The 18253-nt window shown below is 40.8% G+C and overlaps 1 protein-coding gene across 1 annotated transcript in view; it reads right to left on the bottom strand.

Annotated features, from left to right (window-relative positions):
• Positions 1 to 5792, bottom strand: part of ELOVL7 (ELOVL fatty acid elongase 7) — an 81139-nt gene extending 75347 nt beyond the window's left edge. The window contains exon 1 of the mRNA XM_058731751.1: positions 5673 to 5792. The gene's annotated coding sequence lies outside the window, so the exon portion shown is untranslated. The remainder of the gene's footprint in view (positions 1 to 5672) is intronic.
• Positions 5793 to 18253: the final 12461 nt, after the last annotated feature.

Raw genomic sequence — 18253 nt, 5'->3', positions numbered from 1 at the left:
ACTAGACATTTTTTTCCCTCCCTTTAAACAATGATTAGTAGTTCCTGCAGCTTTATTTTTTAACTTCCACTCTACATTTACTCAGGAACTCACCCTAAGCTACTGAATAATCAGTATCTGGACTCTGGTTTCCCAGGAATGTTACTTCTGCCTCCCACCTTGCTTCAAGTTAAAGACACACCTGTTAGAATTTCAGAGACTGAAGGTATAAGCATGTGCCTTCTAGCTAACTGAATGAAAAACATCAGAGGGATTAAAATGTGAGATCAGCATTAGTTTGTTTATTTGTTCCTGAGATACAAATCTTTTTAACCCACAGAATCCAACACAGCACTACCTGCAGAGAGAAGGCAAGAAAAAGACAAGAAGGGGATTGGACAGAGAAGCCCTTGGACAGACCTAGGGTTAAGTCATCCTTAAATATGAGCACCCTTTAGGGGCTCCTGGGTGGTTCAGTCGGTCGAATGTCTGACTCTTGCTTTTGGCTCAGGTCATGATCCCAGTGTCATGGGATCAAGCCCCACATCAGCCTCAATGCTGAGCATGGAGCCTGCTTAAGATTCTCTCTCTCACTTTCTCTGCCCCTCTTCCCTGCTTATGTACACACTGTCTCTAAAAATAAAATAATAATAATAATATAATAATGATAATAATAAATATGAGCAGCCTTCACTGTCCCTGTTCTGTCATTTGATTATAATAAACAAAAAAATCACAAAGGTGTTATTAAGACAAAACCCAGAAAGCTGGGACAGGAAGGAGGACAGGCTGTATTTAAATGAGGAGCTACTAGTCAACCCTCTTTTTCTAGTTTTCTCTTCTACCACTGACCCAGAAAGTCTAAGTCAGGTTTTTCTTTGTGATTGCACTTATGCCCTCACCAAAGTACCATATGATATCAGAACTCTACTGTCTCATGTACCCTCTAAAATAGCAATCCACAGAGTCAATATGCAAAGTGGGAAGAAGCTAAACATTGTAATTTTACTTGGGTTCAAATCCTGGCTGCATACTTCGAACAGTGTATACTGAGTACCTTTCTTCACTCTCCTGCACTCATGTATACTATGAGAATTATGGTGCAGATCTTGCCAGCTTCAGAGGATTCATGAGCAAATGCATGAAGAGTGCTTTGCTGCAACTATTACTGATACCTAAAAGATGCCAAAACGTTTCATCTCGTAACTGTCAATAAAAGATTTAAAACTGAACTGCAAGATTGGGTATTTTATAAACACGCAGCACAAGGACACCGATGAAAGCTTACTTTCTGTTCCAAAATTGTTATGCAAACAGAACATAAGCAAGATATCAAGCGGAAACAATGTTGGTGGCTGTCCTTTCCAAAGAGAAATGAGCTACGAGATTGCAATCAGGTAAAGAGAGATAAAGCCTCCAACAGGGGGAGGAGGAGAGCTCTCAGAAAGGTGAAGTTGCAAATGCCAGAGGGATGCTTTTAAAATTCAAATGTGAACAGGTCCCTCACTTCCTTGAACATTTTCAATGGCTCCCCACTGATTTTAGGATAAACTCCAAATCCTTCAGGTCCAACAAGGCTCTTAGCAACCTCACCTCACCTCATACACTCCTCTGCAGTTGTTTGATAGTATTTCCAATTTCAGCACAGCATCTGCATTCTGTCAGCCTGAATGTGATTTCCTGCCTTCATCTCATTTCTCTGCTGCCCTAACACTCTTCCTTCTTTTAGCTCAGGGGCATGATTTTGTCTGCCTTCCTCCATGTGACTTCCCCAACACTCTGTGTTTCTCACAGTTTTTCACACTGTACTGGAACTGTTTGCCTCTCTGCATCTCACACAGACCTGGCCTGGCTTTAGCATTCTGCTGATCACCTTGCCTGACACAAAACTGACGCTCATTTAAATGTTTACTGAACACACAACTTCTGAAACTCCCTACTTTGGGCCAGATTTATCTCTATTACCTTGTATTAGAGAGGACAAAGAAGGTAGGTAGCTGTTGTTTGAGGGCTGTGAGGCTGCTTGTCAAGAGAGATGAAAATCTGCCTTTCACCTGGCAGACTTATGTTATACGTTATACAGTAACTTAGTGCATCTGAATAATAGCCTGTTTGGAAATATTTATGATGGTGTGGCTACTTCTATCATTAACTAAATGGATAGTTTTACTTCCCAATGTAATAACATGTGCACTTTTAATATATTTGAGTAAATTAGGAATAATTAGAAATCTCAACTTTTTTAGAAGACCAGTCTTATAAAGTGCCAAATTTGCATTAGTTTTCAACTTTTTCATAACTTGTGAGTGGTCCAAATTGGATGAGTATCTCAGAAACACATGTGAGATACAGTCCTCTCTCAAAATGTATTCATGGCATGCTTCTTTGCATGCTCTATGACGTGTTGTACGGAAATTCAAGGTTAGTTCTCAATTTAATACACTAATACATATACAGAGTCTCCAAAGTTACTTGTTTGCTAAACAACATTCTAACATATCCTAAAACTGATGTTTGCACACATAGGACACCAAGAAGAATAACCAGTTAACATACTTGGGAAAGTCCTATTTCTTCCATTCAACTACAAATTATCTGAGGACATGGGTTTTCTTTTACATACATTCCAATGTCTGACATAAACAAACAAACTCCAGTTTATAAAGTGACATATCTGCCAAAGTAAGTATTGCTACAACTTAGATTTATAAGTGTTGTTTAGTGCACCTGTTCAACAATAGAGGATTAATTTATGAAATCACATTACAGTTGCTAGAATATGACACAAACAATAGGAATTTGGGAAATCGGATAAGATGAAAAATGCTTACTAGGTATTACATTAAAAACAAAGAATACTAAAATTCTACATGTACTATGATGTAGGAAAACATGCATAGAAAAAATGGAGAGAAACAAAGGCAAAAATCACAAAATATCCATTTTGGTAGAATTATGCTCAGTGGCTCAAAACTCTCATTGGTTCCCTTTTCTTACCATTTAGGTATCTTCTTGGTTTTGTCTTTTCACCTCAAACCTATGTAGGCACAGCCAACTCTTTCCAAACAGTTCCTCTTGGGACTAGTCCAGGCTCACATTACCTTATACAGAAGTTTTGGGAACAGGTTCCTATTAGGCATGTCTGCAGTCTCATCCCACTACCATCATATCTCCTACCAGAATAAGACAGTCATTCTACTGCTAAATATGTCTACTGTGGTAATCTCATTTATGTTTTATGCATTTTAGGTATGTGTTATATTTTACAATAAAGATGACTTTTTTTTTTTTTTTTTTTTGTAATTTACTGTGGTTGGTTCCTGTCTTGTTTTGCTAAGAATAGGATTCATCATTCTCTGCGGATATGGTCCTACTTCCACACTTCTAACTGTAGTGCTTACTCAGGATAACTGGGTTCCTCCTAGCTGCAGCAACTAAGTCACCAGAAGCTTTCCTCCCCCTCCAGGATGCTTGCCAGCTCCTCCATGTCTACCAATGTAAACTTCTTCACACCCTGTAAAACCTGGCCCACCTGTGTGCTACCGTAATTCACATTGCATCATATGTGGCAAACATTTAGCAAGTAACTACTAATTGTAAGGCCCGAATATTTAATGTCCTAAGCTGCTTACAATATTTTTTGTGGATGTGGAACATTTATAAGAGAAGATACCCAACTGGAGAAAGTGACATATGATAAGTGATGAATGAGTGTTCAGAGGTCGTGAAGGAGGAAACTAGGGAAGAAGGGCTGGAGAGGGGGTAAGGTTCGATGAAAGCTAGAAGGAAGAGACATTGTAGAAGTTGAAGAGATACATCATGATTGGGAGAGAGGTGATACGAGACAGGACTGCTGAATTTTGCACCTGAGTGACTAGGATAATGATGGGGCCCGTGACATAAATGATGTTAACTAGAAATGCTTTGAGGCAAAACAGGGCAAGTCCACAAGGAATATTACAATATAAACTGACAGATGCTACTCTAAAACTGAGTAAGATACATGGAAAGCACAGAGTCTTAAGGCAGCTAACTAGAGGTGATAACTAAAGTAACAAGGTTCTGTGAAATCTCTAAAAAAATAATGATAATAATGATAAATAAAATAAAAAAGAACTTAAACTAGTCCAAAGTCATGCAAGAGGGAATGTGAGACTGAGAACCTGATCAGTGATGCTTCAAGGAGCTCAGGACTTCAGGAAATAAGGAGGAGGAAAGGAATTCTAGGCGAGGCAGTATGCACAGTGGTTAAGGGCCTCAAGTGCTGGTCCTGAGCCCCGGAGTTGGAATCCTCTCCTGCTACTTGAGAGTCCTTGAGCAAGATACCAAGTATTCATTCCCTCATCCATAAAGTGAGATAACATAATAATTTTACCTCACAGGATTGTGGTGAGGATTAAGAGTTAATGAAAGTTTTCAGAACAGTGCCTGGCACAGAAACACTCGATAAATGTCTGCCGTTGAGGGGAAAAGATTTTTTTCTAGTCCTCAGCGACCTCGGGGACAACAATTTCTGGCCAGCAGTAGGAGCAGGAACTACAAAGTAAGGGAATTAATAAGCAAGTGAGCAGTAAGAAGGCAAAGGCAATCACAAAGTATGGATGATTCTTCCACGGCGGTTAAACAAAAAAATCGAGCTGTGAAACAAAAAGTAACCTGTGAGCATAGGGTTAAGTGAAAATGCTTTCCGAGGGGATAGCTCAGCAACAGGGGAAAGGTTTGGCTCGCCAAAACTATTCTTGAGTGGGAGTGGGACTTGTTTCTCCTACCACACAGGGAGGTGGACAGGGGTAAGACCGGACCCTTCCTGTCCCGGCTCCCCAGGAGCTCGAAGGAGCGCTCGCTCGGCATCCGGTAAGTTTGAATCAGCGCTGGCTGATGGGGGGGGGAGGGGGGAGGGCAATTTCCCAACCAACGATACCCTGGAAGATGAAACAACAGGCTTTCCCATCTCCATCTCCAGCACGACCTGTTCTATGGCTCAGTAGTCATCACCCTCCTCAACCAGCAGCAGTCGCTGGGACACCGTGCAGCTCAGAGGAGCCAAAGAGGCAGCTCCCCGCTGCGAGAGCAGCACACCCCCCCCCCCCCAAGTTCATTCCGACCTCAAGGACACAAAAGCGCCCCAGACGGGAAGGAAGCAGTAAGAAAGGGGCTCGGGAATTCCGGTAATGGGGGGGGGGGGGGGGGGCTGCGGTAGGGAGGTCAGAACCCGGAGCTGGGAAAGTGACCTCGGTGGCCAAGGTCGAGGAGGTCCCTCCAGTCCCAGGGGCGAGCACCTTTGCCCTCCCGCCCGGAGCACCAGGGTCCCCGCCCACAGGGAGCGCTCGGGGAGGCTCAGAGCCCTGGGGCGGCCCGGGAGCACCGGCCCTCTGGGATGCCAGGGCGGCGGGGGGCTCCCAGGGAGCGCGCAGGTGAGCGCGGCGGCCCCGCCCTCCCGCGGGAAGGGCCTTTCTCTGCGCCCACAGGCCGCGGTTCGAGAACTTCCGAAGCGCCTGCACACAGCCCAGGGAGGGCCTGGCCACGCTCCCGGGTTTCCCGCACCCGGATCCCGCCGCCGCGCGCTGCGCCCAGGTTCCTCCATCCGGCTGCTCCGGACTCCTGCCGGCGGGGTCTCTCTCCCTTCCCCCATGTCTTCTCCGCACCCCGGAAAAGTTTGGTCCCAGCGCAGGGGCTGGGAGTCCCGTACTCACCCCACGGAGAGCGGAGCCGAAGCGGCAAGGCGCGCGCGGGAGCAGAGGGCGGCGGCGGGCGGCGGCGCGAGCGCAGAGCTCCTCACAGCGGCCCCTGCTGCTCCGGCCGCCGACAGAGCTGGAAAAGGGGAGGAGGCCGCCGGGATGTCACCTGCCCGCTCTCCCACCCCGCCGCGTGACGCCGCGCAGCACCGCCCCCGCCCGCCGCCGCCAGGTACCCGCGAGGGGCGGGAAGGAGGAGCCAGCCGCCATCCGGGAACGAGCGCCCCGCCTCCGCCCGCCTCAGCGGCCAGACCCTCGGAGCCCCGCGGGCCACTTTGGAGTATGGGTTCTGGCCTTTGGACTGTTATGTTTCTTTTTGAGCACCGATGCCATCCCTTGAGGTCATCTCGAGGCGTGACATAAATAGTGTGAAAGTTGTCGTCATGCATGATTCAGGAATGAGTTGTAGAAAAATGTGAGAAGAGGAAACCTGGTCCCGGTCAGGCTGGAGTGGAGAGAGGGAGAAAAGAAGGAATCCCCGCTCCTGAAAAAGCTATTGGGAGGGTCAACTCCTATTTAAAATGGAGGCCACCAATATATGTATGGGGGGGTGGGAGGGAGGGGAGGGTGGGTGGTGGGTATTGAGGAGGGCACCTTTTGGGATGAGCACTGGCTGTTGTATGGAAACCAATTTGACAATAAATTTCATATATTGAAAAAAAAATTTTTTTTTTAATTTAAAATGGAGGCCACCACGGCGAGAAGCCCAATTTGGGTCAACTCCATCCCTGCTTAGTAAGAAACTGGCAAAAATTGCTGCAAATATTGGGGAGTGGAGGGGGTTTTTAGAGCAGTGGGGAGCAAATGTAAAATCTAAATTAACTTTTTTCCTGATTAGTCACTGCAAAGAACAAAGTCTAGCAAACTGGTTTCTCCTTATCTGCCACTGTGGGCTTGGGGAGTGAGATGAGGAGAATGCAGGGCGTGTGTATGCGCGCTCAATTATTTAACTTGTCTGGCCTTGTGTCTAGTTACGATCTTCTTAACCTTTGTTGAGTTTTGGGATCGGGGCATCGGTAGCTGGGAGGCAAAATAGGATTGGGAAGAAGTTAGGCAAAACGATGAACCGGAATTGAGTTGTCTTCTAGAAACCTGAAACATAGCCTGACAGGTTGCAGTCCTGAGCCAAGCTGGTCTAAGTTTGTGCTGTAAGTTTCAAGAATTGAATGGACAAAGGATACAGACCACCAGGTATATTGGGTAGGGAGAACATTCAGTGGGCCAGAAGCATATTTTCCTTACATGGCAAGTTTGCCTTCCATGACTTAAGAATGTTGAAGTCAAGGGAACTGAAGATTTCTCCCTCTTTGTAGAAAAACTCTGCTTTCATAATAAAAACATGAATAAATATAGTTTAGTAGATTTGTAAAATTCCTTTGTGAATTGGAGACAGTTGCTTAATTGTATTTCCCTTTGAGTCTATCTTTCTAGATAGTCTATCTCTAAATATCTGTATATATTTATGAAACTTCAAATATGTAGAATGTCAAACAGATTCTTTCATTTAACAAATGTTTATTGAGTACTGCTATATTCCGCGCCCTGAAGATTCAACACACAGAATAACACACGGAAAAATATCCTCTCTTCTTGTAGAATGTACATTCATTCTAATTGGAGACTGTAGATGGTAAATAAAATATGTAGTGTTCATGTTATGATAACTGTGATGAAGAAAAATTAAGAGGGAAAGAGGAGGGGATTTGAAGATAAAGCGGTTAGGGAAGGCTTCAATGGAAGGAGGCATTTGAGCCAAAATTTTAAGGAGGTGAGGTGACAAGCCTGTGTGTTTACCTTGGTAACAGCATTCTAGTCAGTAGAACAGCAAGGCTAAAGGCCCTGAGGCATGAGGGTGCCTGAGATATTCATGTTCACAGAATAGGAAGGAGGCCAGAGTGGTTGAAATGGGTAAGTGAGGACATTAGTAATAAATGAGATCAAAGAGTTAAGGGAAGCATTTTTTAGTAAAGAAGTGACATCCCCTGACTGAAATTTTATTTTATTTTATTTTTTTTTTCAATGTTTTTTTTTTTATTTATTTTTGGGACAGAGAGAGACAGAGCATGAACGGGGGAGGGGCAGAGAGAGAGGGAGACACAGAATCGGAAACAGGCTCCAGGCTCCCAGCCATCAGCCCAGAGCCTGACGCGGGGCTCGAACTCACGGACTGCGAGATCGTGACCTGGCTGAAGTCGGACGCTTAACCGACTGCGCCACCCAGGCGCCCCTTTATTTTATTTTTTTAGAGCACTTTTATGTCACAGCAGTATTGAGCAAAATTGAGCAGAAGGTAGAGATTTCCCATCCACCTCCTGTCCCCACTCATGCATAGCCTCTCCCATATCCCCTCAAGAGGGATACATTTGTTACAGTTGATGAGCTTACACTGACAGATGTTAGTACCTAAAGTTCATAGCTTACATTTGTGTTTACTTTTGGTATGTATATTCTATGGGTTTGTACAAATGTATAAGGACATGTATCCACAATAGAGTATCATACGGAGTAGTTTCACTGCTCTAAAAATCTTTGTGCTCCACCTATTCATCCTTGCCTTCTCCTTAGCCACTGACAACCACTGATCTTTTTACTATTCCCCATAATTTTGCCTTTTCCAGAATGCCATATAGTTGGAATCATACAGTAGGTAGCCTTTCAGGTTGGCTTCTTTCACTTAATAAGGTGTATTTAAATTTCCTCTCATGTCTTTTCATGACTTGATAGCTCTTTTTTTCTTTAGAACAGAATAATAATCCATCTGGATATGCCACAGTTTATTTACCCATTCACTCATTGAAGGACATCTTGGTTACTTCCAAGTTTTAGCAATTATGAATAAAGCTTCTATACACATCCATGTGCAAGGTTTTGTGTGAACATTAGTATCAACTCCTTTCGGTAAATACCAAGGAGCACGATTTCTGGTAAGAGTATGTTCAGTTTTGTAAAAAACTATCAAACTGTCTTTCAAAGTGTCATTTTGCATTCTCACCAGCAATGAATGAGAGTTCCTGTTACTCCATAGCCTCACCAACATTTGGTGTTGTCAGTCTTCTGGATTCTGGCCATTCTAATAAGTGTGTGATGGTATCTCATTGCTCTTTTAATTTTTATTTCTTTTTGATGACATATGGCATGGAACATTTTTCATATGCTTATTTGCCATCTGTATATCTTCTTCAGTGGGGTACTTATTAAAGTATTCGTCCAAATTTTAAACAGATTATTTTCTTTTTGTTGAGTTTTAAGAGTTCTTTTTATGTTTCGGGTAACAGTCCTTTATAAGATATGTTTTTGCAAATATTTTCTGCCAGTCTGTGGCTTGTCTGCTCTGATAAGTTGTGATTGTGATTGTATCTGCCTGTCTCTCCAATTTTAGGGGCAGCAGTTTGCCATGTGACTCCATTTCTTTTACAGATCTAAAAAGAGTCGTTGACTTTTCAATTTGTTCAGCTATTTATTTATTTATTTATTTATTTATTTATTTATTCATTTATTTTTAATTATTTTCTTTAATTTTACATCCAAGTTAGTTAGCATACAGTGCAATAATGATTTCGGTAATAGAATCCAGTGGTTCATCCCCTACATATAGCACCCAGTGCTCATCCCAACAAGTGTCTTAATGCCCCTTACCAATTTAGCCCATTCCCCACCCACAACCCCTCCAGAAACCTTCAGTTTGTTGTCTTTATTTAAGAGTGTCTTATGGTTCATGCCCCTCCCTGTTTTTATATTATTTTTGCTTCGCTTCCCTTATGTTCGCCTGTTTTGTCCCTTAAATTCCCCCATATAAGTGAAGTCATATGATAGCTGTCTTTCTCAGACTTACTAATTTTGCTTAGCATAATACACTCTAGTTCCATCCATGTTGTTGCAAATGGCAAGCTTTCATTCTTTTTGATTGCCGAGTAATATTCCTATACACACACACACACACACACACACACATACACACACACACACACACACACACATATACACATGGACTGATGAATGGATAAAGAAGATGTGGTGTGTATGTCTTCTTTATCCATTCATCCATCAATGGACATTTGGGCTCTTTCCATACTTTGGCTATTGTCGATAGTGCTGCTATAAACATTGGGGTGCATCTGTCCTTTTAAAACAGCACACCTGTATCCTTTGGATAAATACCTAGTAGTGCAATTGGTGGGTCGTAGGGTAGTTCTAGTTTTAATTTTTTGAGGAAACTCCATACTGTTTTCCAGAGTGGCTGCACCAGTTTGCATTTCCACCAGCTGTGCAAAAGGGTTCCTCTTTCTCTGCATCCTTGCCAGCATCTCTTGTTGCCTGAGTTGTTAATATTAGCCATTCTGACAAGTGTGAGGCGGTATCTCATTGTGGTTTGATTTGCATTTCCCTGATGATGAGTGATGTTGAGCATTTTTTTTCCATGTGTTTGTTAGGCACCTGTTTGCCCATTTCTTCACTGGATTATTTGTTTTTCGGGTGTAGTTTTGTTAAGTTCTTTATAGATTTTGGATACTAACCCTTTATCTGATATGTCATTTGCAAATATCTTCTCCCATTCCACCAGTTGCCTTTTAGGTTTATTGATTGTTTCCTTCACCATGCAGAACCTTTTTATCTTTATGATAATTCACTTTTTGCTCCTGTTTCCCTTGCCTCCAAAGACATGTTGAGTAAAAAGTTGCGGCAGCCGAGGTTAAAGAGGTTGTTAGCTGTTTTCTCCTCGAGGATTTTGATGGCTTCCTGTCTTACATTGAGGTCTTTAATCCATTTTGAGTTTATTTTTGCATATGGTGTAAGACAGTGGTCCAGGTTCATTCTTCTACATGTCGCTGTCCAGTTTTCCCAACACCATTTGCTGAAGAGACTGTCTTTTTTCCATTGGATATTCTTTTCTGCTTTGTCAAAGATTAGTTGGCCATACGTTTGTGGGTCCACTTCTGGGTTCTCTATTCTGTTCCATTGACCTGAGTGCCTGTTTCTGTGCCAGTACCATCCTGTCTTGATGATTACAGCTTCATAGTACATCTTGAAGTCTGGGAGTGTGATGCCTCCAGCCTTGGTTTTCTGTTTCAGGATTGCTTTGGCTATTCAGGGTCTTTTATGGTTCCATACAAATTTTAGGATTGTTTGTTTTAGCTCTGTGAAGAATGCTGGTGTTATTTTGATTGCAATTGCATTGAATATGTAGATTGCTTTGGGTAATATTGACATTTTAATAGTATTTGTTCTTGCAATTATGAGCATGGAATATTTTTCCTATTTTTTTTTTGGTGTCTTCTTCAATTTCTTTCATAAGTTTTCTATAGTTTTCAGTGTATAGATTTTTCACCTCTTTTGTTTAGTTTATTGCTATGTATTTTAGTTTTTGGTGCAATTGCAAATGGGATCCATTCCTTGATTTCTGTTTCAGTAGCTTCATTATTGGTGTATAGAAATGTCATAGATTTCTGTACATGGATTTTATGTCCTATGACTTTGCGGAATTCATATATCAGTTCTAGCAGTTTTTTGGTGGAATCTTTTGGGTTTTCCACATAAAGTGTCATGTCCTCTGACCAAAACTTTAAAAAGGAATCCCCACAGTAGAAGGATGCAGAAAATGAGTAGTTGCTAAACAGCAATCCAAATTTGTATTATAACAAAGAAGAAAGTGTTTAAATATGGAGGAAGTGGTCAACTGTGTCCAATGCTGTGAACTGAGGACCAGAAATTGACTGTTGATTTAGCAAGATGAAAATCATTGGTGACCATGACAAGAACACATTTGGAGGAATGGAAGGAATGAAAATCTGAATTGAATGAGTTTCAAGAGTAAGTGGGAATAGAGAAATTGGAGATAACAAATTTAGACAATTTTATCAAAGATTTTTTGTGGTATAAAGGAGCAAAGACATGGAGTAATGGCAGGAAGTGGAATTGGATCTAGAGAATTTTTGTTGGTTGTTGTCATTAAAGATCGTGGCATTTAAAGTATGTTTGTATTCTTTGAAAAATTTTAGTAAAGAAGGCAAACCTGGTAAAACTAGAAAGAAGACAACTCTTGCAGTGATGTCCTTGAATATGTTAGAGGGCTGGGATTTGGTATGCAGGTAGAGAATTTGACCTTAGATCTGAACATACACATTCACCCATAAGTAACAAAGGGAGGGTAGAGTTATGGACATATGTTGGAGGAGTTAGGAGCTTGTATTCATAGGTGGTCTTATCAGGTTCCCCAGAGGCAGACCTGAGACAGAAAGTTGTGTATAACTGATTTATTGAGGTCACTAAGGGATCAAAGAGGATCTGGGTAAAACTGACACTGTTCACTATGCCAATATTAATATTTTCCAAATTTGCCTTAAAAACTTTTTTCATTTTATTTATTTTGAGAAAGAGAAAGAGCACAAATGGGAGAGAGAGGCAGAGGGAGAGAGAGAGAGAGAGAGAGAGAGAGAGAGAGAGAGAGAGAGAGAGAGAATCTCAAACAGGCTCCATGCTTGGTGCAGAGCCCAAGCCAGGGCTCCATCCCACAATGCTGGGATCATGACCTGAGCCGAAATCAAGAGTTGGACACTTAACCAAGTGAACCACCCAGGCGCCCCAAATTTGCTTTTTAAAAAAGATTAAAATGTTATAGTTAAAATTACCCTAGAGGTGCCTGGGTGGCTCATGATCTCAAGGTTTGTGAGATCCAGTCTCCCCCCCACCCCCTGCCCCACTCCTCTCCCTCTCTTTCTGCCCCTCCCCCTCGTGAACATAAATAAATAAACCTAAAAAAACCTAAAAAAAAAAACTACCCTAACCCCTTTCTTTTTCCCAAAAGTATGTGCTAAAGTAGCTATGTATCATTCCTGCATGTATTTATAATTTTATTACATACATTTCTAAATATTTACTATAATTTTATACGTGGTTATATTTTATGTAAATAGTATCATACTGTATATTCTTCTTCAACTGTGTTCTTTAGTCACCACTTTCTTCAAGGATTTATTCATGTTGATACATATAGATCTTGTTCATTCATTTAATTACTATATAGTATTCTATTGTGTGAGTAAACCATTTATCCATTTACTTGCTAATGAATGAATTTGGGTTCCTTCCCATTTTTCCCTTATGGAGACAATGTGGCCATGGATATATGAGTAAATATTTTCTTGTATACATGTAGAAAAATGTGTAGGGTTTACACTTAGAAATGGAATTAGTAGTCATGGAGTAGATTGTTCTCTTCTAAAGACATTTGGTACTTTTTGGCTGCCTTGACTCTGAACCTTCTTCCCTATATTTGAGGAAGTACCTATTGTAGGACTTCATAGGAGGCAGAGCTCGCCTCCCATTACAGAAGCTGAAGTGTGTGATAGTTTGCTAGCCCCTTGGGCAGCTAGAGCCCAGGGCTGTGACTGAGGCTGGGCCAAGCACATAGCCCCCGCTCCCTGCCCCCACTCAAATTGCTGACATTGAAGCTAGTGACACAAGAAATTGTGCATGCTAGAGGCATGCATGGCTCCCCAGGCTGGTTCACTGGCATGAAATTAGCTCTGGATTGTCAGCAGAGCATTCCCTTGTTCCTAATTTTTCCAAACCTGTTTATCCAGGTTTTGTGGAAATCTGTAAACTTTCAATATTTTTTCAATAAACAAACACGTTTTTTGCCTAAATTAGCCATTTAGTTTCTTTTGCTTGCAGTTGAGAACTCTGACTTACTTTCCTAAGTGGTGCTAATTCACACTCCCACCACATTATAGAATCATTCACATTTTCCCAAATACTTGTCACCATCCTATTTTGTTAGACCTTACGTTTTTGCCAGTCTGGTGGGTATGTTGTTTTAATATACATTTTCAGGTTTACTAGTGATACTAAACATCTTTTCATATTTTTTAATCATTGAGATGTCTTCTCTGAATTGCTTTTTCATGTCATTTGCTTATTTTTGCATGGAGTTATTTATATTGTTCTTGTTAATCTGTGCTAATTTTGTCAGTTATGTTTTACAATATGTTTTCTCAGTCTAAGGGTTATATTTTAATTATATGAGGATTTTTATTGTTCATAAGATTAAAATTTAAAAAAAATTTGGAATGTTTATTTAGTCTTGAGAGAGAGAGAGAAAGAGAGAGAGAGAGAGAGCGAGCATGAGTGGGGGAGGGGCAGAGAGAGGGAGACAGAATCCGAAGCAGGCTCCAGGCTCTGAACTGTCAGCACAGAGCCTGATGCAGGGCTCCAACTCACCAGCCATGAGATCATGACCTGAGTCGAAGTTGGACGCTTAACCTGAGCCACCCAGGTGCTCCAAGTTAAAAATTTTTTAATGTTTATTTATTTTATTTTGAGAGAGAGAGAGAGAGAGACAGAGAGAGAGAGAGAGCAGGGGAAGAGTGGAGAGGGAGGGAGACAGAGAATCTGTCTGGCTCTGCACCCTCAGCATGAAGCCCGACATGGGGCTCGAACCCATGAGACATGACCTGAGACGAATTGGCAGGCTCAACCACTGAGCCACCCAGGCACCCCTTTAAGTTTAAAATTATTTAATGTAGTCAAATTGATCAATACTTTCCCTATGCTTTGTGCATTTTGCCTTTTTCTGACGTCATAAATATACTTATTTTTGTTTTCTAAAATTTAGGATTTTTCTTATTAAATTTCCATTTTTAATCTACCTGAAATTGCTTTAAAATTTTTATTTTTGAACAGGTAATACATTCACATGACTTTATATCAAAAAGGCATACAATGAAAAATCTTCCTCCACTTCTCCCATCCATGCCTTTCGGATATACTTCTATAGATTTACAAGAAAGATTTTTAAAAAGCTTATTCTTGTTTCTCTTATTTTTAATACAAATATTAAGTCCTGTACACATTGCTCTGTACCTGTTTTTTCCCACTACACAGTATGTCTTGAGATACTTTCATAGAATACTTATTTCTTCATCTTTTATTTCTATATTGTGAGTCAACCATAATTTATTTAACCAGTTTCCTATCAATAAACATTGAGATTGTTTGCAGTCTTGCGGTGTTCATATCAATAGCTAACACACCACAGTATGTGCCAGGTACTGTTGTAAGTACTGTTTACACAGATTAACATTTGTCAATTTTAAGAGCAGCTTCCCCCCCTTCCCCATCCAGGGAAAGTCCATGGTAGGCTTTTGATTCAAATAGTCTTGAAATTTAAATATTGATTTAGTAAGAATTGCAGGAAATGGTTACCTCTTCCTTAGGCTTCTCTTGGTATTTGCTGGAGAACACTTGGTAATTTCTTTGGCAGTATGCTACCTCTGCTCATTACCTCTCTGTCCTCTCCTAACACTCTCCCTTTTGCCTGTTCTGATCTAGCTACACGCATTTCCCTATTTCTTTTTTTAAATATGAAATTTATTGTCAAATTGGTTTCCATACAACACCCAGTGCTCATCCCAACAAGTGCCCTCCTCAATGCCCATCACCCACTTTCCCCTCTCTCCCACCCCCCATCAACCCTCAGTTTATTCTCAGTTTTTTAAGAGTCTCTTATGGTTTGGCTCCCTCCCTCTCTAACTTTTTTTTTCCCCAACCCCTCCCCCATGGTCTTCTTTTAAGTTTCTCAGGATCCACCTAAGAGTGAAAACATATTGTATCTGTCTTTCTCTGATGACTTATTTCACTTAGCATAACACTCTCCAGTTCCACCCATGTTGCTACAAAAGGCCATGTTTCATTCTTTCTCATTGCCAAGTAGTATTCCATTGTGTATGTAAACCACAATTTCTTTATCCATTCATCAGTTGATGGACATTTAGGCTCTTTCCATAATTTGGCTATTGTTGAAAGTGCTGCTATCAACATTGGGGTACAAGTGCCCTATGCATCAGCACTCCTGCATCCCTTGGGTAAATTCCTAGCAGTGCTATTGCTGAGTCATAGGGTAGATCTACTTTTAATTTTTTGACGAACTTCCACACGGTTTTCCAGAGCAGCTGCACCAGTTTGCACATCCACCAATAGTGCAAGAGGGTTCCCGTTTCTCCACATCCTCGCCAGCATCTATAGTCTCCTGATTTGTTCATTTTAGCCAATCTGACTGGCGTGAGGTGGTATCTCAGTGTGGTTTAGATTTGTATTTCCCTGATGAGGAGTGACGTTGAGCATCTTTTCATGTGCCTGTTGGCCATCTGGATATCTTCTTTAGAGAAGTGTCTATTCATGTTTTCTGCCCATTTCTTCACTGGCTTTGTTTTTCGGGTGTGGAGTTTGGTTAGTTCTTTATAGATTTTGGATACTAGCCCTTTGACTGATATGTCATTTGCAAATATCTTTTCCCATTCCGTTGGTTTTTTACTTTTCTTGATTTTTTCGTTTGCAGTGTAGAAGCTTTTTATTTTCATGAGGTCCCAATAGTTCATTTTTGCTTTTAATTCCCTTGCCTTTAGAGATGTATCAAGTAAGAAATTGCTGCGGCTGAGGTCAGAGAGGTTTTTTCCTGCTTTTGCCTCTAGGGTTTTGATGGTTTCCTGTCTCACATTCAGGTCCTTCATCCATGTTGAGTTTATTTTTGTGAATGGTGTAAGAAAGTGGTCTAGTTTCACTCTTCTGCATGTTGCTGTCCAGTTCTCCAGCACCATTTGTTAAAGAGACTGTCTTTTTTCCATTGGATATTCTTTCCTGCTTTGTCAAGGATTAGTTGGTCATACTTTTGTGGGTCCAATTCTGGAGTCTCTATTCTATTTCATTGGTCTATGTGTCTGTTTTTGTGCCAATACCATGCTATCTTGATGATTACAGCTTTGTACTAGAGGGTAAAGTCTGGAATTGTGATGCCTCCCACTTTGGTCTTCTTCTTCAGTATTACTTTGGCTCTTCGGGGTCTTTTGTGGTTCCATACAAATTTTAGAATTGCTTGTTCTAGCTTCGAGAAGAATGCTGGTACAATTTTGATTGGGATTGCATTGAATGTGTAGATTGCTTTGGATAATATTGACATTTTAACAATACTTATTCTTTCAATCCATGAGCATGGAATGTTTTTCCATTTCTTTGTATCTTCTTCAATTTCCTTCATAAGCTTTCTATAGTTTTCAGCATACAGATCTTTTACATCTTTGGTTAGGTTTATTCCTAGGTGTTTTATGCTTCTTGGTGCAATTGTGAATGGGATCAGTTTCTTTGTCTTTCTGTTGCTTCATTATTAGTGTATAAGAATGCAACTGATTTCTGTACATTAATTTTGTATCCTGTGACTTTGCTGAATTCATGTGTCAGTTCTAGAAGACTTTTGGTGGAGTCTGTCGGGTTTTCCATGAATAATATCATGTCATCTGCAAAAAGTGAAAGCTTGACTTCATCTTTGCCAATTTTGATGCCTTTGATTTCCTTTTGTTGTCTGATTGCTGATGCTAGGACTTCCAACACTATGTTAAACAAAAGCGGTGAGAGTGGACATCCCTGTTGTGTTCCTGATCTCAGGGGAAATGCTCTCAGATTTTCCCCATTGAGGATGATATTAGCTGTGGGCTTTTCATAAATGGCTTTTATGATTTTTAAGCATGTTCCTTCTATCCCGACTTTCTCGAGGGTTTTAAGGATGCTGAATTTTGTCAAATGCTTTTTCTGCATCGATGGACAGGATCATATGGTTCTTTTATTAATGTAATGTATCACGTTGATTGATTTGCGAATGTTGAACCAGCCCTGCAGCCCAGGAATGAATCCCACTTGATCATGGTGAATATTTCTTTTTATATCCTGTTGAATTTGATTTGCTAGTATCTTGTTGAGAATTTTTGCATCCATATTCATCAGGGATATTAGCTTGTAGTTGTCTTTTTTTGCTGGGTCTCTGTGTGGTTTGGGAATCAAAGTAATGCTGGCTTCATATTATGAGTCTGGAAGTTTTCCTTCCCTTTCTATTTTTTGGAACAGCTTGAGAAGGATAGGTATTATCTCTGCTTTAAATGTCTGGTAGAATTCCCCAGGAAAGCCATCCGGTCCTGGACTCTTATTTGTTGGGAGATTTTTTGATAACTGATTCAATTTCTTCACTGGTTATGGGTCTGTTCAAATTTTCTATTTCTTCCTGTGTGAGTTTTGGAAGTGTGTGGGTGTTTAGGAATTTGTCCATTTCATCCAGGTTGTCCAGTTTTTTGGCATATAATTTTTCATAGTATTCCCTGATAATTGCTTGTATTTCTGAGGGATTGGTTGTAATAATTCCATTTTCATTCACGATTTTATCTTTTTTGGGTCTTCTCCCTTTACCTTTTAAGAAGCCTCGCTAGAGTTTATCAATTTTGTTTATTTTTTCAAAAAACCAACTCTTGGTTTCACTGATCTGCTCTACAGTTTTTTTAGATTCTATATTGTTTATTTCTGCTCTGATCTTTATTATTTCTCTTCTTCTGCTGGATTTGGGGTGTCTTTGCTGTTCTGCTTCTATTTCCTTTAGGTGTGCTGTTAGATTTTGTATTTGGGATTTTTCTTGTTTCTTGAGATAGGCCTGGATTGCAATGTATTTTCCTCTCAGGACTGCCTTCACTGCATCTGAAAGCATTTGGATTGTTGTATTTTCATTT

Source organism: Neofelis nebulosa, chromosome 1, assembly GCF_028018385.1.
Source record: "Neofelis nebulosa isolate mNeoNeb1 chromosome 1, mNeoNeb1.pri, whole genome shotgun sequence".
NCBI lineage: Eukaryota > Metazoa > Chordata > Mammalia > Carnivora > Felidae > Neofelis > Neofelis nebulosa.
The sequence above is the reverse complement of the archived record's forward strand: the minus strand, read 5'-3'. Positions and strand labels throughout refer to the sequence as shown.